This window comes from Lagenorhynchus albirostris, chromosome 8 (genome assembly GCF_949774975.1).
Source record: "Lagenorhynchus albirostris chromosome 8, mLagAlb1.1, whole genome shotgun sequence".
Lineage (NCBI taxonomy): Eukaryota > Metazoa > Chordata > Mammalia > Artiodactyla > Delphinidae > Lagenorhynchus > Lagenorhynchus albirostris.
Window position 1 is genome coordinate 43,839,129 of NC_083102.1, and position 27,774 is coordinate 43,866,902.

General features: G+C 42.8%; 1 protein-coding gene across 7 annotated transcripts in view; it reads left to right on the forward strand.

Annotated features, from left to right (window-relative positions):
- The window catches only part of KBTBD2 (kelch repeat and BTB domain containing 2), a 205,678-nt gene that overhangs the window by 156,101 nt on the left and 21,803 nt on the right, over nt 1–27,774 (forward strand). For 5 of the 7 annotated variants that reach the window (XM_060156879.1, XM_060156878.1, XM_060156881.1 and 2 more), the window contains exon 1: nt 26,752–27,130. The exons of 1 other annotated variant lie outside the window; for it this stretch is intronic. The gene's annotated coding sequence lies outside the window, so the exon portion shown is untranslated. Of the gene's footprint in view, nt 1–9,248; nt 9,264–26,751; nt 27,131–27,774 lie in introns of those variants that run through there. One more of the 7 variants, XM_060156877.1, reaches the window with a different exon arrangement.

Sequence of the window (27,774 nt, forward strand, 5' to 3'; positions counted from 1 at the left end):
CAGTGGACCTACTGTGTTCCTGGCCTCCATTTATAAACAATGAGTTGGCATCCTTTCCGTCTTCAAGATGGTTCCTCTTTGTGGGGAATGCTTAATCTTTTTATTTTGTCCTCAAATCCACCATCCTTTTCTCCTTATCTAAAGGTCCTTGGAGATTACAAGACAAAACTATTCATGACAGATGGTGCTGTCATGAGTGATGTGGCCACTATGAGAGAAGAAAATGCTTAAGAATCACACACTTGTGCAATTCAATTTATTTGCTGTTTTACAACTTATATTTCCAAAGGCTTTACAATGTCACATTTTCTTGTTTTTTGATACAATGCTTTAATAGTTCAGTCAAGAGAGATATATGATGCAATATTTAGCTCTTCCTTGAAGCTGGAACTCAGCAGTTTATTTCCTGTGAAATAATAATGGAATACATTTCCTTAAATTGGTGTGTAACAGACTCAAGATGTTATACAGACAATCATTACCAATATCTTTAGTTTCCATTTTTAGAATAAAGCCAAAGGTCTTGACATTTTGCCTGAGCTTAGTTATCAGTCTTCCCTTTATGACCATTGCAGGGCAGAAATGGCCTTTAAGGGGCCATCAAGCCACTGCTCCAGGACCAGGGGTTGAGGTGAGGCAGGGTTACCCGATGCCAAGACTCTGTGTAGGGAAGCCTGTCAAGCTACTGCCCCTTAAGGGAGATGCTAAGCTTCCAGTACCCAGCTCTAAGCTGGGACACTAAGAGTGACACTGCCAGGATCACTTACAAAATCCCATTTTAACCCACGACATACTACCATTAACAGATCGGGAGTTAAGTGTGAAAGCCAGCTTAAAAATAACATTCCACAGAATTGAAAGGCTTTGGCTCTAATCCTGTCAGGTAGGGCCTTTTTTACAAGGTATGTCTGTTACCTGGGTAGAACTCTGCCGTTTGTCATTGCCCATAAGCAGTGTTAGCTTTGAAGGGCAGACCAGGCACCAAGTAGGAAACCCCAAACAAATAAAGTCCAAAAAGCAAATCATAAGACGAACTGGACACAGGACACATAACCAACCTCTAGAGCTGCTGGGTATTTCCTAAACTTTATAGCATCTGCCTCGAATCTCTGTTACTTTGTAGGGGAACTTGGTTTTTGATCTCTCACAGTTACCTGAGGGAAGAAGTGATTCATACATTAAATAATCCAAATTGCTTAAAAACCAAAAGGAAAAAATAAATCAAAAACACATCTTTCAAGAAATTGACCTGTTTTTCATGATACTATTCTATATCATTCTGTAGTTCTTGGCAGCAAAAAATATCATTGGCAAAAATAATAACAGACAATTTATAGAAGAGAGACTTCAGCCTGGAAATTAAAATCTTGACTGTGTGACCTGGAGTAAACTGAAGTTCCCACTATCTTCACAGGACGACTCGGTCAGACTTTTTTTTTTCTGGCTGCACCGTGCGGCTTGCAGGATCTTAGTTCCCCGATTAGGGATCAAACCCTGGCCCTCGGCACTGAAAGCAAGGAGTCCTAACCACTGGACCACCAGGGAATTCCCCAGACTTTCTTTCAGACATGGCCAAAGAAGAAAAGTGCTAAAAACTACTCAACTACAATATTAAGAAGGGGGAGAGGGAGTAAATTTATAACCAATGTTATTACCCAAAATAGAAGATTCATACACGCTCTGATGGGAAATGACATGGGAATTCAGAAGCAGATAAGACTTTGAGAAGGCTAAAGGTAAAGTTGCCGGTGTTTTAGTTTATTCATTTTACAATGTTAGACATCGTGATCTAGGGCTCACACACATCTGGAATGGTCCCATTCATTATGGAGCTTACACAGCGCTTCTTTCTTATGTATGAGGGGTCTCTAAGCACAGTGGTCCAGAACAGTCTCTCTTGCCATCTTTTATAAGCAGGGACTAAACATACCAAAGCCAAAAAACTCTGCTCATATTGTAAAGTCACCCTATTTTTAAAAACCCCTTCCAAATTACTGAGCATGAAACGAAGTCATGACAACAGCCAAGAGTTAAGATGTGACAATACCCCAACTTTTCAGTGGAAGTGGTAGGCATAAATATGTCAAATCTAAAGGTTCTGGGACTAAGACTGGAACTTATTTAAACTTCCCTGGGGCTCTTATGCATCCCATTCTTCACTTACCTGCTTTGCTTCATTCTTTGCACCCCAGAGGTAATCATCTCCCAAAGCTCTCCTTTGGGCCCTCCCTCCCTCCCCACTCCTGTCAGCTGTGCCCCCGCCAGTCACAGGATGGTCCAAACTCAAGCTTCAACCAGGTGTGGGGAGGCTGCTAGTCCAGTCCCTCAATCTCACCACTTTATGCCCCTCCCACCATAACCCACACAGCAAAGCAAAACAACTTCTCTTCCCAAGTTAACTCTTTTCCATGGATGTTACCATTTTTTTGGATGTACTCAAGTTCAAACTCCAGCCCTTTCTTAAAGATTCAATTGCATTAGTCCTCTCAGATGTCTCTATCTCTTTTTTTTTTTGTATACATAGTTGTTAAGCAGTTTAAATTTTATTGACCTCCTGGTTTTTTTAAAAAAGTTAAATTTAAGGTCACACCTCTAAGTTTGATGCACTCTATACAGATCGTGTAGAGTATGACTGTGAAGAGATACAAATTAGTCCATGTGGAAAAAGATTTACTAGAGTACAGAATCATTTTCATAAATACATGTCTCTATCTCATACTCCCATGTGAGTCAGGACCCTCACCACTTTGTTGATTTATTGGGTTGCCAAAAAGTTCGTTCGGGTTTTCTGTAAGATGTTATGGTACTTTTTGGCCAACCCAGTACAACACTTTTTGTTGAATAAAACTGGTTTGGGGGGACTTCCCCGGCGGTCCAGTGGTTAAGATTCCACCTTCCAATGCAGGGGGCCTGGGTTCAATCCCTGATCGGGGAACTAAGATCCCACATACCACAGAGCCAAAAAATAAAATTAAAACAAACAAAATGGTTTTCAGCCATAAAGGCACTCTTCACTCTAATTTCTCCTATAAAATACTGCTGGTTGAAATTCCTACGGCACATTTGTCTCATTTCTCTACTCAATCTGGATTAGCCCCTTATTGCCTACAGGATAAAAATCTATAAGTGAAGAAAAACACTACTAGTTTACCCCATTCTCCTTGGTCTATTTCCCAATTCCTCACAAGCCTTCCCTCTGGCAGGATGGTCTCGAGAGGAATCCTGCCAGGGCTGCCCATTTGAGCTCACGCTACTGTCTCCATTCCCACTCCAAACTTGCTCTTTTGTCTCCAAACCACAGAACCTAAAACTGTGTCGAAATTCTCTGCCTCCACATAGACTGCCCATTCTCAGCAATCCAGCTAGACTGATGTCCTCCTGACTATCTCAGCCCAACTCTCCTTACCGCCACCATCCAAATCTTTATAATCTACTATAGCACTTTGTTTCAAATTACATTGCAGTTTCCTAGAATGCAGGAATTCTAACTTGGGATTTTCTTTGCAAATCCTATGAATATGGGTACCTACAGCTTAAGTGACAACATACTTTCAAAACAGAGAAATGCTATTGATTCACAGCTGCCTTTGCATCCAGGACTTGGTATGGAACCGCCACAGACAACCAGATAGGATGAACCCACTAGTCACTTACATTCCAATGGTTTGTGAGAGGCTCTCCTGGACTCCAGTCCCTCTGGCTTGGGCATAGTGTGTTTTCTTCGGAGGGTGACACCAGTACTTTCACAGCCATCCTGTCGTTTCAACTGGTAAACCACAGGGACGACGTGCTCATATTCACCACCAGCTTGTAATAACCTGTACTTATTTCTGGTGGGCCAGACCATAAGTTGGGGAGGGACAGAGTACTCAGGTAGCATCCTGATTATCTTTCCAGCCTTCAGATAAGACCTTCCTTTGGAAGATGTCAGAGGGCCCTGTGGACTCACTTCTTCAAGGAGGCATTCTGCCTCATGCATTACATCTTCAGCTTCCAACTCAGAGTCTTCTGAATCCTCAGGAAGCACGATGGTCAAGGCAGCGCTTTTCTGCAGCAAATAGGCTGTCTTAACATTTGAGACGCTGCTCAGGTCTTTCAGCTTCCTGCCTTTCACAGTCTTTCTAGTCTCCGCACACCTTTTCAAGTTCTCTTTATGCACCTCCCCAATCTCATCATTCACCATCACTTCATCTTTGTCTGCACTTAATTTCCTATTTGTGACTGGCTTTCTCCATGACCCCTTGGTTTTGCAGTCTGGTGAGGTCCCTTCATCTCTGCAGGGCATTTGCTGGGGGGATTTCTCTACCTGTGCTTCATACCAACTCATGTCGCACTGGATGCCCTCTTCTACTTTGGTAAACTGGGCCGACCAGGTAGGGGAGGGAACGCGCCCCTTGCAGCCACTGTTCTCTACCTCACCCACTTCATCCTGGTTCCTGCTCCCCACTGACAGCTGCTCTGCTCCCTTTCTCCCACTTCCTGGTGAAGACTCAGGGGAATTCTCAGACTGTACCTCATACCACCAACTCATATCGCATTGGGTGGCCTGACCTACTTTGTTGAACTGGGCCAACCAGGTAGCGGATGGAACACCCCCCTCAGGGTAGCTATTGCTCTCTACCTCTTCCTCTGCACGCACATTCTCAGGGGAGCCATGGCTCCCACGACTGTTCTCTGGCATGCCTTCCCCTGCAGTAAGGAGCTCCTGAGATGCTGAATGTGGGCTCGGGTCTTTTACTGCTTCCATGATGGCACAGGGTGGCCCTTCCTGATGCAGCTTGTTGATGTCTCCAGGAGACGGGTACAGTTCTGAGTTCAGGCTATTCTGGATCTCATCCCTGCCAGGTGGAGGTGGTGGGTTTTGGGAAACAGCTGCATATCCCTTCTTTTCTTCACCCAAGTTCATCTCCATGATAGATCCTGACTTAAACATCTCATGTCTTACAACATCAAGACACTGCTCTGACTGGACAGCTCTGTGTTCATCTTTATATGCAATGCAGTCTCCACCCTCATGAGGGTTACAGAGCACACCTCTACTTTCCCAGGAACTCTGTGAAATCCCATTGTGCTGCAGTATGTTCTCTGGCATGGCTTTACCATAAGCCACATCATACAAACCCATAGTTTCTTTCAATGATTTCCAGAATTTTATTATAGAGGATCCTTTGCCCTGTACTAGCCTCCTTTGCTCTTTCTCGGATACACAGATTCCTTGAGGTGCATCTCTATGCAGAGTGTTATTAGAAGGGCTCTTGCTATGTAGCTCCCTCTTCTGGGCAACAGAAGTCAAAGCCCCATCTGTTTCTTGATGAATGTTGTCAGTTTCAATGTCAATATTAGTAGCAGGGATACTGGTCACCCTTCCTGTGTCATGGCTGTCGCCTTCTGCGTGCATGTCTTGTTTTTCTCTCGTGTTTTCAGCCTGTTGAGGTTCAGTCTGTGTGTGTTTCGTTTTCATTTTTTTCCCACAGCCACCATATTCTCTGAACTGTGCCGTGTTATAAAACATAGGGACTATGGGTCTTCGGTTAAGAGTAGTGGGCAACGGGGACTGAGGGATGAGGAAGCTGGGATACTCATTGAGCACCACAGGATATGGAAAATACAGACTTCCATTTCTCAAACCTAGAAAGAGAAAGGCATAGCCATTTTGTCTCCTGTGGCCAGTCACAACATTCAGCCAGAACACCTGTACAGCCACACCAATGGTTAAAATACTGAGTTTTCTCTATGTCAGTTGGTAAAGGCCCCCAGTTCCTCCCTGGACATCCACAGGAGTCAACCAGTGAAGGAGCAATGACTAGAACAGTGGGGCCTCCAGAACCCTTCTTCACACTAGAACAGCACTACAGTAGGCATCTGTTCCAACTGGTTGGTTCCCAAGCCATCAGTTGGTCAGCATATTAAGAATAGCACCCCCTACTTTGTAGCCTTTTAAAAGAGACCAAGCACATACCAGGCATAACTCAGGCTTGTCATGGTTGCAAAAAGAATAATATCAGGCCTTACAGAGCAAGAGGGAACAAAAGTTCTTTGGATTTAAAATCCTTTCTAAGCCTATGTATTCAGCCCTATTCATTCACACACATACACACATCTTCCCCCATTTCCACTCTTTAGGGATAACCACTGCAGTGGTGTCAATAATGCCAGACATATTTCTCTCAAACAAATATATTTTGGGGAAAGGCATTTGACTTTGCAAGACAGATTTGTACAACTGACAAATGAAGCTAAGGTAAAACTTCTAACTATATAAAAGAAGGAACAGTCATATTCCAATCAGTGTTCATGAAGCAATTTAGCCAATATTGTGCAGTAGATCTTATGAACCCAGTTTCACTGTTGAGGAAGGTATCAGTGTGCCTCTAGTACTTGGCTAAGATACCTCTAGTATATTTGTATAACCATATGCATATGGGTATTTTCCTTTATTGAAGGAAAAGGAAATCTCAGCTTGGGTTTCAACATTGTCCTAAGAGGTTAGAAGCCACAGAAGAAAGTTCATCTAACTACAGAGACAGATAACTTCAAAGCCAGTCCACGGAGGGTCAGGTTTGGAACTCTTGTTGAAACTACTGGAAGAGTAGGCTCTTCTCTTGGATCACTAGCCATAGAATCATTACAGGCCTGGAAATGCTGTGACCATCTTTGCCACTTAGAAATAATGGCTGACAGGCCAACACAGAGAAAGTCAAAACCTAGAAATAGAGGGAAATAGACTAAAAAAATGGATTATGTGTTTTGAGTCCCCATCTAGCCAAACAAAAGTGGCTTCACTCTTGGAATTCTATACATTCCTTTTTTCACTAAAATATGAATTGTGTTGCAATTAAAAATACAAATTTTCTTCCTACTCCCAGCACCATCCACTTTAATTCCCCTAAACCACAACTCTAAAGGATAAATAATTGAAACCTTAAGCTGAATGGTGTGGAAAAACCACAGAGGTATAGGATCTTCACCTGTTAATTCAAAGAATGTTTAAGATACAATATAAATTGCTTTCTCTCAGAACTTCCTACACTCTGTACTCACACAATTCCTGTCTCTGCACCATTTCAAAATAGCATTTCAATGTCTGTACTAATTAGGGAATCTGCAGAGAAACAGAGCCAAGGGTTTATAAACGGTAAGATTTCTTGAAGGAGCTGGCTCATGTGGAGGTGCTAGTCCAACATCTGGCAGGGAGAGGCACAGTGAAGAACTGTAGGCCACAGGCCATACGCTGGCACGGGTCCCTGTTGCTCAGACTGAGACTACTATTCAGCTGGCAACAGTGGTGAATTCAGAAGCTCTCCTTATCACACCTAGTTTTCTACCTGGAAAAGCTGCATAATATTTACAACATGCTTTATCTCCAGCAGGATACTCAGAGGAGCAAGTTTAACATTATCTTTCCTACTTGGAGAGGTGAGATGGGAGAATCACCCCATGGATCCTCCTGCCTGCCTAAAGCCCCCTCCCCCATGTACTGAATGAAACGCTAGATGTCTACCTTCCAAACATTTTCAAGTCTTCCTTGTCATTCTTCCTCCAGAGTACTTTTCTGACTTCACCATAATAGGTCTGAGAACCTTTAGGCCTTGTCAAAACCCGTACAGGGACTAGGAGCACTAAGGCACCTCTGGCCTCACACACGAGGGGACTTTGGTTGGATTACTCTGTGACCCTGGGCCAGTCACTGACTGGGAGCCTCAGCTCCCTCATCTGGGGAGCAAGGATAGCAACAGTACCTAGCTCATGGGCTGTTAAGGTCAATGAGAGAACCTATTTCTAGCATTTAGCAGAGTAACTGGCATATAGCTAGAATTCGAATGTTTCCTATTAACCTGAACAACAAACACTGCCCCATGCGCTGCTACAGTCTCTCTGGTGTGAGCACAGGGTGAGGAAAAGGGCGGTAATGGACGCAGGTGTTAGAAACCTTCAGGCTTTGGCTCACAGGGAGGGTCCCTAATCCCACTGAACCTCTTTGGGGATTCAGACTCCTTACCTGCTCCAGGAATGGAGAACGGATTATAGACAGCATTCTGGTACCAGGGACCCAGGTGAAGCTGCTGGGCCACGGGGTGCACATAAAAGAAAGGTCTGGAGTTACTGCCCTCAAAACTGTCGTTTCCTGAAGAGTTCATAGCCGAGGCTGAAAAGCAGGTGTTTGTAGTTAGCAAAGGACAGCCGCACTCTGCCCTGTAAAGTGCTGTGAAGGAAGAAAGTCGTCCTTGTCCCCCATCAGAACTGGGAGCCTGGGTGGAGGTCCCTTACCTTCTCTTCCCGCTCGCCTGGGATGGGTACACGCGGGGGCTGCCCTGCGTGCGTTTCGACCAGGGGAGCAGCGCCCAGAGGCCCGGGCCCGCGTCGTGCTGAGCAAGTCTGGCTCCCCAGGCAGGAGCACCGTGGGGAGATGAGGCCTTGGAGGCGCGGGGAGCGCTGCGCGCCAAACGCCAGGGGCCGGGCCCCGCAGCTGCACTGGGAGACGCGGCCTAGGCCTCGGCTGCACCGCCCTTGTCCACAGCCTCTCCAGCCTGCCCCCCAGCCTCCACCCGGGAGTCCAGGCCCCCGGCTCCGCGTCTCCTACCACCCCCCTCCCCACAGGCCTGTGTGTTCCCGCGGCCTCCACACCCTGCACCCCCGCGCCCTGCAGGACCCGCGCTTGCGTTCGGGACACCAACCTGCTCCAGCTCGACGTCTGCGACCGGCAGCCTCTATGGTGGCTCACACGACCCGCGCCGACCCGACCTCTGTAGCCAGGTGAATCTACGCTGCCGGTGGCCGAGGCTCCAGCCTTTATCTGGGCGGCTGGACGGCAACGTGCTGCCTCTTCCGCAGGCACCGCCCCTGGCGCATTCCCTCCCGCGCATGCGCCCTGTCAGAGCTCGTAGGCCAGGTGGGTCGGATCGAAGGCGCTGGTAGAAGCGGGGGCTGAGACTTGGTGGAGGGGAGCGGCCCTGTGCACGCTGCTCCTGGGTGAACCCTAGTCCTCCCTTCTGCCCACCCTTGTGTGTGTGGGCGCCCTGGCCTAGACTCTTCTAGAGGACAGAGCCCTTCCCATTCCCTTCGCTCTCCACGACTGTCCCCTCCTCTGAGTGTGTTGAGTGAGGTCGGGTCAGGCCGCTCCTCTGAGCTCCTGGTCTCCTCCTTCCTTGGGCCTAAAGCCGCTGACACTTAAGGAAGAGGAGGCTACCGAGGAGGAGCAGAGAGGAAGGAGGCCAACGTAGACGGAGGACAGACCTGAGAGGAGGAAGACTCACACAGGAGAGGTGAACAAGCGTGCTTAATGCTGCTGAGAGCAGCCTCTCGCGGAGGCAGAGGCTTCGGCAATTAGGACGCTAGTGGTGGGGGGAAGTGGTGGGACAGGAAGGCGCTGGAAGTCTGTGGGGTGATGGATGGGCAGTTAGAAGGGGGAAGCTGGCAAGTACAGAGTACTGTTTGTGTGTGAGTGGAAGGAAAGTCATAGGACAGTAGTGGAGGGGAGTCGTGGGGTTGTAAGGAAGATTGTGGATTTTGTTTTGTTTTTGAAAGGCAGGGATTGAGGTATATTTATCCTGGGATGGACTGACAGGGAGACGTTACTGGTAGTGGAGAGAGAAGGATGTTAGGACGATGTTCTGAGAATGGGAGGGTAGCCAAGGCTGGTTACAGTGCTTGGCCTTGGACAGAAGAAAGTCCTTGAGGTTGGAGGGAAATGAAATCCTGAAGGCAGGAATTTAAGTGCATTAGCGTCTGATGACCTTGTTATTACTATATTTTCAGTCAAGAGGGGTAGGAATAGTACTAACCATGTCTGCCATATTTCCCCATGGAATGGAAAGAGCAGTAATTTACAGACATGCAAAAAGAGCTGCTGGTAGAGTTGGGGGCTGACATGGGGTGAGATTCAGTCATTTGTATTGGCCTTCATCTGAAGTGTTATGTCACTTGCCTAGTCATTTTCAGTTGCTTGGGAGAGACACAGTGGTTGGATGGATCAAGGACTGTGGTTTTGTAGGGCTTGTGGGAAGAGAAGTCAATGATTCAAGAAAGTTCAGTGTAATGGTGAGAAGTTAAATACATCATGGCACATGACGTATACCCTGCACTTGTGTGACCCTGAGTGTGAGTACCTCCATAAATTGTGCTGCCTAGGTACCTCACCTCACCCTACTTAGTGGCCTAGCATGTAGTTAGGAAGAGAAAGTAATGTCAGAGAGGAACTGATCAAGTTAAGATGAAGTAATGGAGGTCTTATACTTGAGAATGAAAGAGCTAGAGGAGGGCGTTTGTGGTCCGAGAATGGCAATCTGAAATTTCGGCTTTCAGAGTTGGAGCAGTTGTAAGTTGTAACAAGGTCCACGGGGTGGCCATTGGTTTGCTGAAGTCCTGTGGGCATGAGGGTCATTTGCACTGAGAAAGGAAAGGATCTGGGAGGCTGGGGTTTTGTTTGAGTCACCCCCTCTGTTGCTGCACTCAAGTTTGTGTGCCAGACACACAGTGAGGGCAAACAAACGGAAACATCGGAGTTTGGAGCAAAGAAAGGTTTACAGTATTTGTTCAAGAGGCACCAACCCAAAAGATGGGAGGCCTAGACTCCTCTCAAATCCATCTTGCTGGCTGGCTGGCTGGGGTGCAAGGTTTTTAAAGACAGCAGAGGTAAAGGTTCTTTGTGATTTCAGCTTCCTGATAAGACCTCAACTGCAGACTTCCTGGCTGCCTGTGACTTGATGTGTCGTTGGTGACTGTGACTGATCTGTGTGTTCCTGCAAAGCAAACTAGTAAATCGTGGTCTTGTGATCCCTTAACTTCTTTCTAGGAGAGAGCAAAAGCAATGGTTGAGACATTTTATTCTGTACTTAGAGCCTTCATGATGGTTCAGGAGCTTCAGTTCTTAATTGACCCTCCAGGTGTCATCAATTTTAAGTCCGCTTGGGGCCAGCTGGTTGAAGCCACAGGACATTATCTGGACAGTTTGGGGTCATGAATCAAGGCATTAGTTTAAGCTAACAATCATGGAAAAGGTTATGTTGGGCTTGCTTTTCTTTTGTTTCTGCGTTCCCTCACTTCTCCAGTGAGTAACTGTTTGAATCTGCTCTTTGGGATTCAGGGAAAATCTAGGAGACTTAAACCATTTTCTATAAACGAGAAATGACAGACACAGGAAGGCTTTTGTACCCGGGAGGGCCCCGCTGTGCCCTGCTTCATTTCACCTCTTTCGTATTGTAGTCATTTAGAGGTTCCCATGTCCTCAGTGAATGTGGCAGAGTGACCAGCAAGGTGAGAGATAGAAACATCACAAGATGTTTGTATTCATAATGTGATGTTTTTCTTAAAGCGAGTTCCTCAAATTTTATAATCTTCAGTCCCCAGAAAACGTGGATCTGCCACATGCTAGTGGCCATGTCAGCCCTGGAGTGCGTGGAGAGTGGGAGAATGAAGAACCTCCTTATGAGGGAACAGGTTTCAATGACTATTCAGTAAATAGGGTGAGGGATATGGTGGCTTGTGCTTAGCCAAACAGGGCTTCCAGGTTGCAGTGGCTGGGAGAGTTGGTAGGTAGGTCAGCAGGGAGAAGAACTGGAATGAAAGTGTCCCAGAAATGCCAGCTAACTGGGAACTTTGAGGCAGTGCTGGAAGATGTCAAGAATGAAACATATAGTGGTACTACCTGGTCCATAGATTCCAACTAGACCACTGAGGTAAGGATGTTTTTGTGCCAACTGAGGCATTTTGTGTTGGGTGGGGTGTCTGAGGTTAGATGGTGGTTGCTATTTTTGCATTAAGGTCCAGCTAGTAAACTGTGTGTTCTCTGCTCAGAATTCCAAATGGTTTTTATTATTATCATCTCTATTTTAAGATGAGGATATCTGAGATTCAGGAAGGTTAAATAATCTGTCCACATATATTAAGTTGCAGTCCTACTAGTTGCAAGGGGAGTGGGGTGAGGTCTTTGAATTCCCAGACCCAGTGCCTTTTCTACTGTTTGTGTGGTCAGTGTCACTCTCATTTTGACAGTTTGACAGTCTTCGTCTCCCATTAAAGCAGAGTAGTTTCTACTTCCCCCTCAATTGACATGCTGATCTCAGATAGAAGTTTTAAACACGAATGTAATGATAGTCTTGCTTTCCACACCTAAAAACCTCCTTCAGCCTCACTAATGATCCTTCATTTACTCATTCCGCTTACAAAATTTGAGTCCCTATAATGGTACCAGCACAATTTTAGCCCTAAGGAAACGGAAGAAAAACAAAATTGTAATTCCTAAGGAGCCTTCATTCTTGTGGTATTTGCAATGAGATGCCATTCACAGCTAACATATTGGGGAAAAAATGAGTCTGACAACACCAAGGGTTAAGGAGGAAGTGGAGTGACAGGAACATGTATACATTACTCCTGAGAGTGTAAATTGGTAAAAATCACTTTGGAGAGCAAGTTGACAGTATCTGAAAAAGTTGAAAATGTGTCATACCCCATGAACCAGCAATTCTACCTCTCGAAATATCCTAGGGAAAAAACCTTGTGTATACACACAAGGAGCTGTTTATTAAAAATGTTTGTTACCATAGCATTGCTTTTAATATATATAAAAAAAACGAAAACCACTTAAATATCCATGAAACAAGAGAATGGATAAATAAGTTGTAGTATAGATAAATTATGGGAAACTACATAGGAGTTAAATGAATGAACTAGAATCACATCTGTCTCCATGGATAAATCTTAAATATAAGGTTCTAATTTATAATTTCTTTTATAAATATCTTTTAGAGTTATAGTTTTTCTTGCTATTGAAAATGATTTATTTAAACTACACTTTCTAACTGTGTTGGTGGTATATAGGAATAATATTGATATTTACATATTGATTTTATATTCCAGCAACTTTGCTGAACTCTTTAGTTTCAATTTTTTGTGGATTTGACTAGATTTTCTGTGTGAACACTCAAATCATCTACAAATAATGAAGTTCTTTTAAAAATATATATTTATTTATTTTTGGCTGCGTTGGATCTTCTTCGCTGCGCGCGGGCTTTCTCTAATTGCAGTGAGTGGGGGCTACTCTTTGTTGCGGTGTGCAGTCTTCTCATTGCAGTGGCTTCTCTTGTTGCGGAGCACGGGCTCTAGGCGCGCGGGCTTCAGTAGTTGTGGCATGTGGGCTCTACAGCACAGGCTCAGTTGTTGTGGCACATGACCTTAGTTGCTCCGCGGCATGTGGATCTTCCCAGACCAGGGCTCGAACCTGTGTCCCCTGCCTTGGCAGGCGGATTTTTCACCACTGCACCACCAGGGACGTCCCAATAATGAAGTTTTGTTTCTTCCTTTTCAATGAATATCTTCTCATTTCTCTTATTTGTCTTAATCTTTTAAGACCTTCAGCACGATATTCAATTTAGAACACTGATAGCAGATAGCATTGTCCTGTACTTAATTTCTAATGATACACTATAAAGAATTATTGTAGGTTATTTTCAAGATACTCTTTAGCAAGTTAGTAGGGTCTGTTATTCCACATTGGCTGAGAAGTTTTAAAATTTTGAATGAATGTTAAGTTTTAGCAAGTGGTTTCCTGCATCTTTGAAATAATCATATTTTTTCCTCTTTCTTCATCTTGCTAATAAAGCAGGTTCCTTAGTAAATTTTTCTCTCATTAAACAATCCTTATATTCCTAGAATACACTCAACTTGGTCTTGATATATTTTAATATACATTGCAGGATTCCATTTGCTGGTATTTTATTTAGAATTTTGGAATCTAAGACTATAAGTGGAATTGTTTTATAATTTTTAATTCTCATATTGTCTTTTCTTGGTTTCAAGATATCCTAGACTCATAAAATAAGCTAGATAACTTGCCATTTTTTTCTGTTCTCTAGAGCAATTTGCATAAGACAAGGATTATCTACTTATTCCTTGAAGGTTTGATAGAACTTCCCTGAAAGAGTATGTTGTGTATTTTGTTTGGTGGGTAGACATGGCTACTGATGCAGTTTATCTAATGTTTATAAGTCTGTTTGGTTTTTCCATTTCTTGATTTGGTTTTGATGACTTGAATTTTTCTAGGAATTTGCCCTTTTTGTCTGAGTTTCCCAGTTTATAGGCATAAAACTATGCATAATTTTTGATTTTTTAAAAGTGCTTGTGATATCTGTAAGTATGTTCCCATTTTGATATTTAATGTTCTTTGTCCTCTATATTCTTTCCTGATCAATGTGCTCAAAACTATATCCGTTTCATTATTCTGATCAAAGAACCAACTGTTTTGTTGTTGTTCCTCTCCTTTATTTCCTATGTAATAATTACTGTTCTTTTATTTCTATTCTTAAATGTCTTTGGGTTTCCTCTGTTGTTTGCTTTTCTAGCTTATGAGTTGGACATTTACCTAATTAATTTTTATTCCTTATACATATATATGTTTAAAGCTATAAATTTCCTTCTAAATACTTCTTTAGTCGTGTTTCACAAGTTTTGTTGAGAAGCAGTCTCATAGTCATTTATTTCTAAAATTTTCTAATTTCCACTCTGCTCCTTTTTCTAATTACAGTATGCTTTCTGTCATGATCCTTGAATTATTAAGAGCTAGGTTTTTCAATTTACAAACATCAGATTATTTTTTTTGGTTTATGTTTTATTAATGATTTCCAATTATATTGCATTTTGGTCAAAATACATGATTTGTAAGTTACCAATAATTTGGTATTTGTTTGGACTTGTAAGTATTCATATTTTGTAAATGATTATAGTAAACTTGAAAAGAAGTTTTATCCACTAATTATTAGATGTTCCTTATTTATAAATATCCTTTAGATCCAATATTTTTCTGTTCAATTTCTCTATACCCTTACTAATTTTTGGTCTACTTGATGTATAATTTACTGAGTTACACGTGTTTGAAATCTCCCATCATGAGACAGATTTTTCACTAGTAGAGGAGAGAGTTAAAAATATGGAAAGGGGGAATGAATCCACTATTGTTGGATTGGAATCAGAGATGTTAGTGTGAACTCATGGCGTGTATATAGATAGATATAGATAGATAGGGATAGCATGTATGTATATATGTTGATATAAATGAGTGTATATACATGTAAGTATGTACGTATATATATGTGTGTGTGTATGTATGTGCTTACATCTGTTTTCTGGTTCTGTTTGCTGAGAGGGCCTAAAGAAATAATACCTTTGGGACAAGGAGCACACCTAGCCCTCAAATCTTGGTTTCTAAATGCCATTCTCCACTCAAAGGAATCAGAGCTTGGAGAAATGGCTGTTTCTAGGACAGGCAAATACAGAGAATCACAATTTACTGGAGAAGCTCAAGAGCAGCAACCTGTATGGGAACTAGCACTCAGTAGGGAAACCTGAACTGTAATTGACAAATTGCTGGAGGCTCAGTTTTGACAAGTCTGAGAAATAAAAACTCCAGGTAAGCCCAGTCATTGGTGGAGCCCCCACACTTTTATGAGTTTTACCTCCTGGAGCTCTACAGTTTTCTCATGGTACATATTGGAGAATAATCCCAGAGTGCTTTCAGCAGGGGTATCAGAAAAGGAACCATTTTAAAATATGCCAGATCATTCTGTTCTTCTTAACAAGGTCTGCCCTCAGGAGAAACTGTTCAGAGCCTATCCTTCTGGGGTTTTATCAGAACCTAAACTACTTCTGGGAAGGAAAGTTCCCACTCCACACACTCTAGCTGTCCTGTCCCACCTAAGGGTTGGGAGGTGGGACAGAGAGACATGTGTGAAGTTCACAATCAGAGATTTAAGCTCACTAAAAGACTGAGACATAATCGTAGGAATATAGAACACTTGCCCTGACCCCATACCGTACCACTACATTGCTAAAAGCCAATTTACAGCAGTTCTTCAGCCAGTACCCATAATGTACTTTACCCAGTGCATTATGTCCAGCTATCTAGAAAGAAATTACAAGATACATTAAAGGGCAAAGACCACAGTTTGAAGGTACAGAAGAGGTATCAAAATCTGACTCATATGTGGCAAAGATGTTGGAATTATTAGACCTGGATTTTGAAACAACTGTGATTAATATTCTAAGGGCTCTAATAGATAAAGTAGACAGCATGCAAGAACAGATGGCTAATGTAAGCAGAGAGATGAAAATTCTAATAATCAAAGAGAAATGCTGGAGATCAAAAACATAACAAAATGAAGAATGCCTTTGATGAACTCATTAGTAGACTGGACACAGCTGAAGAAAATCTCTGAGCTTGAGAATATGAGAATATAATAACAGAATTAAAAACTTCAAAAATTGAAAAAAGACTGAAAACAGCAGAACAAAATACTTAAAAATTGGGAAAACTGTAAAAGGTGAAACATAAACATAATGGCAATACCAGGAGGAGAAGAAAGAGAAAAGAACAGAAGCAACATATGAAGCAATAATGACTGAGAATTTCCCCCAAATTAATGTCAGACACTAAACCACAGATCCAGGAAGCTCAGATAACACCAAGCATGATTAATACAAAAAAAAAAAAAAAGCCTACACCTAGGCATATCATTTTCTAACTATAGAAAATGCAAGCTAAAGGAAAAAATCCTGAAAGAAGTCAGAGGAGAAAAACACTTTTACTTATAGATGAGCAAAGATAAGAATTACATCTAACTTTTTCTTAGAAACCATGCAAGCAAGAAGACAATGGAATGAATACTTAAAATGTTGAGAGAAAAAAACCAATCCACCAACCTAGAAATCTGTACCCTGTGAAATTATCTTTCAAATGTGAAGGAGAAATAAAGACTTTCTCAGACAAACAAAAATTGAGGAAATTTGTTGCCAGTGTACCTGCCTTGCAAGAAATGTTAAAAGAAGTCTTTAGAGAGAAGAAAAATGATATAGGTCAGAAACTCAGATCTGACCTATAAAGAAAAGATCATTGCAGAAGGAATATGTGAAGGTAAAATAAAAACTTTATTTTTCTTATTCCTAATCTGACAGATAAAAGTTTACTCAAAATAATAATAGCAATAGTGTATTCAATTATGTATGCTTTTGTGTTTATATATGCTTACCTGTAATTAAAATGAATGATAGTAATGATAAAACGGTCAGGAAGTAGGAATTAGGAATTAGTAAGGTACTCATACTATTGGTGGAATCAGTATAGTGTTATTTGAAAGTGGACTTGGATTTGTTGTAAATGTATATAGCAATCTCTGGGGCAACCACTAAAAAGAGCAAAAGCAGAAGTACAACTGATAGGCTAAGAAAAAACAGAATCATTTAATATGGTCAGTAAGAACCACAAGAGGCAGAAAAGAGTGGAAGACAAAAATGGGGACAAAGAAAAAGGGCAAGAAGTAGAAAACAGTAATGTATATGGTAGATATTAATTTAACTATAATGGGTAATCAGTTTGGATGTCAGTGATCTCAATGCACCAAATAAAAGATGCAGATTGACATAATGGATCAAAAAATAAGATTCAACAAGAAATTGACTTTAAATATTAAGACACACGGGGACCAAAAGTAAATGGATGGAGAAAGATGTACCATACTAGGACTAATCAAAAGAAAATGGGAGGGAACTTTCCTGGTGGTGCAGTGGTTAAGAATCTGCCTGCCAACACAGGGGACACAGGTTCAAGCCCTGGTCCAGGAAGATCCCACATGCCGTGGAGCAACTAAGCCCGTGCACCACAACTACTGAGCCTGTGCTCTAGAGCCTGCATGCCACGACTACTAAGCCCAAGTGCCACAACTACTGAAGCCCACACGCCTAGAGCCTGTGCTTTGCAACAAGAGAAGCTGCTGTGATGAGAAGCCTGTGCACCACAACAAAGAGTAGCCCCCGCTCGACGCAACTAAAGAAAGCCTGCACACAGCAATGAAGACCCAACACGGCCAAAAATAAATAAATAAATAAATTAATTAATTAAAAAAAAAAAGAATCCACCTGCCAGTGCAGGGGACACAGGTTTGAGCCCTGGTCCAGGAAGATCCCACATGCTGTGGAGCAGCTAAGCCTTTGTGCCACAACTACTGAGCGTGAGCTCTAGAGCCCTCACGCCACAACTACTGAAGCCCGTGTGCCTAGAGCCCGTGCTCCACAACAAGAGAAGCCACCACAATGAGAAGCCCACACACTGCAATGAAGAGTAGCCCCTGCTCACCACAACTAGAGAAAGGCCACATGCAGCAATGAAGACCCAACACAGCCAATAAATAAATAAATAAATTTATTAAAAAAAGAAAAAAAGTGGGAGTAGTCATATTTATTTCAGACAGAAGATTTCAGAGCAAGGAAAGTGATCAGGAAATAAAGAGGGGTATGTCATAATGATAAAAATGTCAGTTTTCAAAGAAGACATAATAATCCTTAACATGTATGTGCCTAACAACAAAGTGTCAAACTAAGTGAGGCAAAAACTGATAGAAATGCAAGGAGAAATAGATGAATCCACTATTGTAATTGGAGACTTCAGTACCCCTCTATCAGAAATGAGCAAATCCAGCAGACAGAAGATCAGTAAGGATACAGATGAACTCAACAACACCATCAATCCCCTGGATAAAATGGACATCTATAGACTACTTTATTCAACAGTAGCAGAATATACATTCTTCTCAAGTTCATGTGTAACATTATAATCAATGGTGAGAAACTTGAAGCCTTCCCACTAATATCTGCTACAAGGCAAGTAGCACTGCTTTTCAACATACTGGAAGTCCTAGATAATGCAATAAAATAAGAAAATGATAATAAAGGTATACTAATTGGGAAAAAAGAAATAAAACTGTCTTTGTCTGCAGAATACATGATCTTCCATGTAGAAAATCCAAAAGAATGGGTAAGAAAACTCATGGAACTTAATACGCAATTATAGCAAGGTTGCAAGATACAAGGTTATTATTCAAGAATCAATCACTTTCACATTTACCAGCAATGAAAATTTTCAATTTGAAATAAAAGACACATTATACAAGCACCCTCTAAGAATGACATATTTAAGTATAAATCTGACAAAATATGTATAAGATCTATGAGAAAAACTACAAAACTGATGAAAGATATCAAAGAACTAAGTTAATGGAGAGATGTTCTATGTTCATGGATAGGAAGACTCAATCTTTTCAAGGTGTCAGTTCTCCCAAACTTGATTTCTAGATCCAGTGCAATCCCAATCAAAATCCCAGCAAGTTATTTTATGGCTATCTAGAAACTGATTCTAAAGCCTATATGGACAGGCAGACTTAGAACAGTTGACTCAATATTGAAGGAGAACAACAAAGTTAGAGGACTGACACTACCCAACTTCAAAATTTACTGTAAAGCTATGGTAATAAAGACAGTGTGGTACTGGCAAAAGAATAGACAAAACAAACAATGTAATCTAATAGAGAGCCCACAAATAGACCAACATAAACATAGTCAACTGATCTTTGACAAAGGAGCAAAGATAGTATTTCAACAAATGATGCTGGAACTATGGGACGTCCACATGCAAAAAAAAAAAAGAATCTATACACAGACCTTACACCCTTCACAAAAATTAACTCAAAATGGATCATAGATCTAAATGTAAAATGATGCAAAATTATAAAACTCCTAGAGGATAACAGAAGAGAAAACCACAATGACCGTGGGTATGGTGATGACTTTTTAGTGACAATTCCAGTGGCATAATCCATGTAAGAAAGAATTGATAAACTGGACTTCATTAAAAATTAAAAACTCTGGGAAAGATACTGTCAAGTGAATGAAAAGACAAGCCACAGACTGGGAGAAAATATTTGCAAAAGGCATATCCGATAAAGGACTGTTATCCAAAATATACAAAGAACTCTTAAAACTCAACCCTAAGGAAACCAACACCTCAATTTGAAAAGAGATCACAGACCTTAACGGATACCTCACCAAAGAAGATATACAGATGGCAAGTAAACATGTGAAGAGATGCTCCACATCATTATATCACTAGGGAAATGCAAATTAAAACAACAGTGAGATACAACTACACACCTATTGGAATGGCCAAAATCCTGAACACTGACAACACCAAAGGCTAGTGAGGATGTAGAGCAATAGGAACTCTCACTCATTGCTGGTGGGAATGTAAAATGGTATAGCTGCTTTGGAAGAGAGTGTGGCAGTTTCTTACAAAACTAAACATATTCCTACCATACAATCCAGCCAACTATTAAAAATGCACATTTTCTGCCACTGTGACAGTAGCAGTTTTGCTAGATAAAGTACTAAGGACTTTCATGACTTTTAGAATTACAGTACTTTTGAAGCCAAGATGAATTAAGCATAAGACAAAGTTATCTCATTTTAACATCACAATAGACCTAGGAAGTAGGTACTATTATTATTTTTCCCAATCTATAGATGAGAAAACTGAGGCTTGGGTAGATTAGGTAATTTGCTTTAGATCACAGATCTAGTAAGTGACAAAGCCAGGCCTCTTTCCAGTGTTTTCTTGTTGCTGTTTTGTTTTGTTTTAACCTTTTTTTTTTTGGTAAAATATACAGAAAAATTATCATTTTAAGCATACAGTAGCATTAAGTACATTCACAATGTTGTGCAAGCATCACCACTATCTGTACTCAGAACTTTTTCATCATCCCCAAACAGAAATTCTGTATCCACTAAACAGGAACTCCTCATTTTCCCCTCCCACCAGCCCCTGACAACTACCGTTCTACCTTTGTCTCTATGAATTTGACTACTCTATGTACCTCATATAAGTGGAATCATATAATGTTTATCCTTTGATGCCTAGCTTATTTTGCTCAGCGTAATGTCTTCAAGTTTTATCCACAATGTAGCATGTGTTTTCTTCTTTTTAAAGGCTGAATAATATTATATTCCCATTGCAATAATATTCCAATGTATATATCACATTTTGTTTCTCCATGTGTCTATTGATGGACATTTGTTCCTACCTTTTGGCTATTGTACTATTATGTACATGCGTGTACAAATATATGCTTGAGTCCCTGCTTTCGGTTCTTTTGGGTATATACCTAGGAGTGGAATTGCTGGAGAGTATAGTAATTCTCTGTTTAACATGTGGAAAAGAACATAATTTTAATTACTGTTATTTATTTATTAATTTAATTTATTTATTTTTGGCTGTGTTGGGTCTTTGTTGCTGCACACGGGCTTTCTCTAGTTGTGGCAAGCGAGGGCTACTCTTTGTTGCGGTGCACGGGCTTCTCATCGCAGTGGCTTCTCTTGTTGTGGAGCATGGGCTCTAGGTGTGTAGGCTTCAGTAGTTGTGGCACACGGGCTCAGTAACTGTGGCACGTGGGCTCAGTAGTTGTGGCACATGGGCTCAGTAGTTGTGGCTCGCGGGCTCTAGAGCACAGACTCAGTAGTTGTGGTGCACGGGCTTAGTTGCTGTGCGGCATGCGGGATCTTCCCGGACCAGGGCTCGAACCCGTGTCCCCTGAATTGGCAGGCAGATTCTTAACCACTGCACCACCAGGGAAGCCCTACTGTTAGTTATTAAATGACTACTGTGTGCTAGGCACTTTACTTATATTGTCTTGAATCCTTATACAATCTTAGGTATAGTATGCCCATTTATTATATGAGGATATAGGCTTAGAGAGGTTAAATAACTTGCCAGGAAGATGTAGCTACTGAATGGCGAGTTGATAAAACCCAGTCCAGTGCTCTTCCTGAAGTATACTCTCGTTTACCATGTTGGTCTCGTGGATTGATTGTCTTTGTAGCAGGCATTGTTGCTAGTTTTACTAGTGGTCTCACCCACTTCTTCCTTGCTGGGAGAACCACAATTTTGTCCAGATAAAGAAAAGCAATGTGTTCAGAGAAAGTGGGTCTTTTCCCCCTCTAGCCCTATCAATGTCTGAAAGCCAACTACAGGAATCTCATTATCCTGGGCAAGAAGATATCAATATAAGAGGAACTTTGCTGAAGATTCTGGGAAATATTTTTCCTATCTGTTAATCCAAGAGAAGGGAGAAGAAAAATCACCTCCTTTTCCTTCCTGCTCATACTATTTAAACCATGTTACTGAGATAATATGGTAGTTCCTAAGATTTGAAGTGATACACGGAAGCAGTTGGCTAGGAGAAAAGAAAGCAGTAAAACAGAGTAGTTAAAATCATAGACACTGGAGCCAGGCAGCCTAGATTTTAATCCTGGCTCTGCTAATTTATTAGTAGTGTGATCTAGAGTGAGTTACTTAACTTCTTTGTGCCTTAGTCACTTCAATTGTAAAGTGGAGACAATAGCAGCAAACTCATATATTTGTTGTAAGGATTAAATGAGTTGATATAAAGTGCCTAGTACATAATAAGTACTCACCAAGAGTTAGATTTTGTTTTGTTTTTATTATTATTGGTGTAGAACAAAGACCTCAGACACTCAGAGGCTGGTAGACATACTATCCCTTGAGTGAGACCTGCAGTTACTAACAGCCTAGCTTGCTTTCCTCTGCTAACACACAAACTACTCAGGTTGCATTTTGACTTTTTGGGACACTGCTACTTTTTGCTTCTACTCTACTACTTACTCTTCATACTGTCTTTCTACAACACAAAACTGATTCCACTGCTAGGTCCCCATTAACTTTAGGATAGAGTCCAAACTTAACCTATAAGCAGCTTCATGATATGTATCTATCTCTTGCTTTCCTCTCCAGATACCCTGTCATTCCCCCACAAATACTCCATGTTCTAGTCATGGCTAATGACCTTGTTCACCCAACAAATATTTATGAGTGCCTAGACACTCACTGTGTAAAGCATTGGAGAGTCAACAAGATATGAAAGGGGTTTCTGCATTCATGGAGCTTACATTATAAAAACATTTAATTATAACCATCAGAAGGGCTGTGAGTTAAAAATACTGTGTACAATGAAAACTTAATAGTGAAACCCACCAGCTCATTTGTTTGAACCTCTATCCTTGATCCCTGCTATGTTCCTCTGCTGGTCCCCTTCTTTTTCTGCCTACCCTGCTCCACTTTTTCTGAAAAAACTTTCTTGAGCTTCTTGTTTTTCTTATGTACTCTTATAACACCAGTGTACATATTGCTTTCACAGAATTTATCCTACTGTTGATTTGCTTGGGTCTTTTCCTCCAACATTCCTATTCCTCTATGAGTCTTTTATCTCTGTATCCTAGGGTACTAAAGCAAATCTTTGTTGAATAAATGATATCCACTTTCTAAAACTTCTTATCTTGAAATAATTATAGACTCAGAAGTTGCAGAAATAGTACAGAGAGTTCCTTGTGTACCCATCACCCAACTTCCTACAGTGGTAACGTCTTATATAACTATAGTACATTATCAAAACTAGGAGACTGACATTGGCACAGTGCAATTAATTAGACTGTAGGCCTTACTCAGATTTCATCACCTTTTATATGCACTTATTTTTTGGTAGGTGTTATATGTAGTTCTATTAAACTTTATCATATGTATATGTTTATAATTATACCAGAATCAAGATACAGAAATGTTCTGTTACCGTAAAGAACTCCCTTGTGCTACCCGGTAATAATGATGTCCATTTTAACTAGATTTTCTCTGTATATAATACAGGGAAGCAAGATGGAGAGGGTATACAGTTGACCCTTGAACAACATGAGGGTTAGGGGCACTGACCCTTCTCTAAGTACATGTACTTTATAGTGGGCCCTCCCTATCTGCAATTCCACACCTGCAGATTCAATCAACTGTGGATTGTGCACTGTCCCCCCTCACAGATGGCCTGGTAACTTCCTCCCCCAAATCCAAGGTTTTTAAATACATTAAAATTAACATTAAGAATATTTTAGATTATCTTAATATCTTAAATGATTATGATGTGTAACATCAGAAATGGTTAAGCAAAGATTCAACTTTAGAAAATGTGTAGTTGCCTCTTTATTTTCCCAGGAAATCATTTCTGTTTTCTTTCTAGAATCATGACAATGTTTAAAATGAAGTCTTAGAAGGATTGTTTCATGGCCATTGGCACTTAATTGAAAGAAAATGCCTTATTAACTAAAGAGGAATGCTTAAAACAATGTCATGTGCCTAATTTTGGATATAGATCACATGGGAGCTACTTTACATTGCAAAAAAAAAATAGTATAATAGCTAGAAAATACTGATTTATGATCTCCCTAAACTGGACCCTCAAACTAGCTGTGATGGTTCCGCTTCCAAGCTAAGAGGTGAAATCTGTAAAGAAGTCAAGGTGCTGTTGATGCTCATAATGCCAAGCACCCTATAGTTGTTCTACCACAGCAGCTGCAAGGAGTCAGCCTCCTCTGACTGCAGTACGTGCTTCTTCCTGATTGTTCCAGTTCCCTCTGAGGATTTTTAAGGGGATGGCAACTTTGAGGAGAGAAGGAATGGTAAACAATTACAAATATTTGAGGATACATTTTCAACCTGTTCTTTTCCCAGTTAAGATAAAACACCAAAAAGATTGGCTTCTTTGAAACTCTAGAAACTTCAATCCAGGCTACCAGCCCACAGTGTTTTAAATGTTAAAAAGTGATGCTTTAAGTATTAACCAAGTAGCAGACTGCTATTTGTCTGACCCAAATAGCCTTTTGCTAGAGCTTGGAAAAACTTAAGTCCTCACAGCTATAGTTGGCTGAAAGACAGTTCTAGAAAATGAGATGTATGTGAGAGTCAGCTGAGTTGGGGGTATGGAGTATTATCCTGAAAAAGCTTTTACTTTCCTGGAAAAAAAGAAAAAGAAAAAGGTGGCTGAAGCCACTCCTTTCCCTATCCTCCTGCCTTGAACAACGGGGTGTAAAGAGTAAAACTGCTGCAACCACCTTGCAACCATGTGAGAAATGTCAGGAGAATCACAGATTGTGGCTCTCCTGTTCTTGAGCTGTTGAACGAACGATAACCAACTACCTGCAGACTTAGGTGACTAAAGAGACGCTTCTTTAAGCCATTGCAATATAATGGTTTTTAATTCGCAGCCATATGCATTCCTAACTGTGCAGCTATTAAAATGACACCTTTTTAGTACTCTCTTTCATCCTCACTATTAGCTACTCTTCCTATAGTTACTGATATTACTATCTAGTCACCCTAACTGGAAAACTCAGTCATCCTTCACTTATTTTCCCTCATCCTCTTAGTAACCAAGTCTTGTTTATTATATCTAGCTAGTTTCAAGTCCACCTCTGCTTCACTATCTTCGCTGCCACTACGTTAGTTTGGACTCTCTCTCCACCTCCTGTCTGGACTATTTTTACAGCCCCCTAATTAGATAGTATCCCCACATCCAGTCCAATATCCACCATGCTTCAGAATTATTTTTCTAAAACCTTATAAGATACTCTTCTCCTTAAAAATCTTAAATGGCTCTCAGTCCTCTAGAGGAGGAAAGACAAACTCCTTCTTTTGTTGTTTCTGCCTTCTTGTTTAGGCTTTGCATCTCCAGGATCCAGTCTGGCCCAGAGTAGGAGCTCAGGTGTTTGTTAAATGACTGAATCTTCTGTATGGCTTCTTTGTTGTTAAATATCAAAACACGTAAACATTTAATCAGACTAAGCAGCGTGATGGCATTCTGGATAGTCAATAAAGATTTGCTGAGTTAATCTAGTTTCTGGATTCTACTGTAAAATCCTTTATCAGTAGTCCCAGATATACACATCTTGCTGTGTATTCAGTTGATTTAATCTGGCCTGAAGAAAGAGGCTCTTCAGTAACGTGTACGCATTTAGTTTATAACTGGTCACGTACATCCTCCAGACTGGGCTTGTGCCAAGAAAGGAAGTTACGAAGGTGGGTGAAGAAGCCTATATGGGCATTTCTGACAATTTTCGATCTGTGAATTACTGCTATCAAACGAGAGAGTAAATCTACAACTTCCTGCAGGCTCGCAAGCCGTACCAAGTTAACCGCACCAGTGTGGGCCACAGCCTACAGCTGCTACAAAGGCTTTGCTTTGTGAAGCGGAAGGCTCTTCTTGGGAACTTACTGCGGGGAGCGGGGGGCCGCTGCATCGCAGCACAAACTAGCTCAAGGCTTCCCGTGCAGAGCTTCCCCAGAACTGCGGGCTCTTTCAGGTGCTGCTTCGAGTTTTTCCTTGGCCTAGAGACCAGGACATGAAGCCTCTCTTGATAAGATCAAGAAAACGGAGAGTGCTTTGATACGTGCAGAGCGTGTTTTGGAGAGCAGGGGTCGAGGAGACAAAGCCCACTCAGCCAGCCGCCCAACATCTCCCTTTCTTCCCTGGTCCTGTGTTGTCTAGTCCTCCTCATTTCCACTCCCCGACTCAGCCTGCAAATTTCTATATTTCAGGAGGGAAAAATCACTCTACGGCATAAAACCTTGTGCCCTGCTGGCCGCATTTCCTAGCACTGAATTTCTCCCGCCTCCCTTTTCGCCGGGCTTAGGCCTGAAGCCTTCACCGCCCGAACCCCCTGGCGTCCCAGGCCCGGGCGTCTCGGGGGCGACCCCTCCGCCGCGCACGCGCCCTACGCGAGATCTCCGCTGACCTTCTCCAGAAAACCCCTTCAAAAGCGTTTCCCCTTCACCTCGCGCCTTCCCCGCCCTTCCGGCTCTTCCTCCACGCGCCTGCGCGGACCCAATTGTTTTGGCTTTCCGGTGGGATCCGGCAAAGGAAAAGGGCGGGGGAACCGAGGGTAAGGGCGGGCGGGGTGGGGGGGGCGTCTCAAGAACCCGGGAAACTGCAAAATTGACGTTTGTGCCGCTAGACGCGGGCGAGCAGCGGAAAGGGAAACCTGGCGAAGGCTGGCCCACGGTCCGCTGTCCGCGCGTTCCCGGGCCTCAGAAGGGGCCCGCCAAGGGGGCGAGAGCGCGCTGCAGGGGCGGGGCGGGAGCGGCTAGCCGGGCGTTTCGCGGCCCCGGGGCTGACGAGGCGGCGCGGGCAGGCTGCGCGGCTCCCGTGGGAGGAGTCTGGCGGTGGTCGGGCCTTGTGGAGAGTGCAGCTGCGCCCAGAGAGGACGCTGCTTTCCGCTCAGGACGGACCGGCCGAGGGAGGGCGCGAGGGGAAACCGGAAGGAAGGGGAGGCGGCGGCGCCAGCTTTCCTCGGAGGGAAGCAGAAGCGAGACCCCGGCCCTAGTCGCGGCAGCAGGGCCACGCCCCCGCCGCCGCGCGTGAGGGGCCCAGTGTCTTCGTGGCCACCGGCCGCATCGGATCCCAATCCTCGGGACTGAGGGACTCGGGTGAGCAGGCGTCGCCAGCGCCGGGCGGGGGTACCCGGGGACGACCTGTGGAGGAATTGGGGGAGGAGGGCCGCGGCGGGAGGGGGCTCGGCCCTTTGTGGCTCGGCGGGCTGGGGGCGGCGGCGGCATCTTTCAAACCGGAGACGCTTCCGCTGCGGGCGGGGGAGGGGCGCGGGCGGCTGGCGCCTCCCTCCACACCCGGCGGCGGCCCCTCTGCGGCTCTGCCTCCGGCCGGTGCTTGGGGCACGGGCGGCGGGGCTTGCCACTCGTGGGGGCGTTTCCGGCCGCGGGTCTCCCAGGCGGCGCCCTGGCCCCGTCTGCCGCCCGCATTGCCAAAATGAAGCTGCTTCCCTTAAGGACTCGCGGCGTCTTCGCGAGACGGTGGGCAGTAGGAGGGCAAGACCTTCCTTGCATTTTTTTTCCCGGTACTTTTGAAGTAACCAAGAGATGTCTAGATTAACTGAGGCCCCATTGTGATCTACTGATGATTTTAAAAAGAAAGCAGAAACTGCCCTTTGAAACGGAAAATTCTGTACGTATTTACTTTAGACTGTGAAATCGCTAACTTATTGAACTCGACCACCTTTCTCTCCCTATGAATTGAGAAACCGTGAAGTGGAAGAATATCCCATAGTTTGATGTGG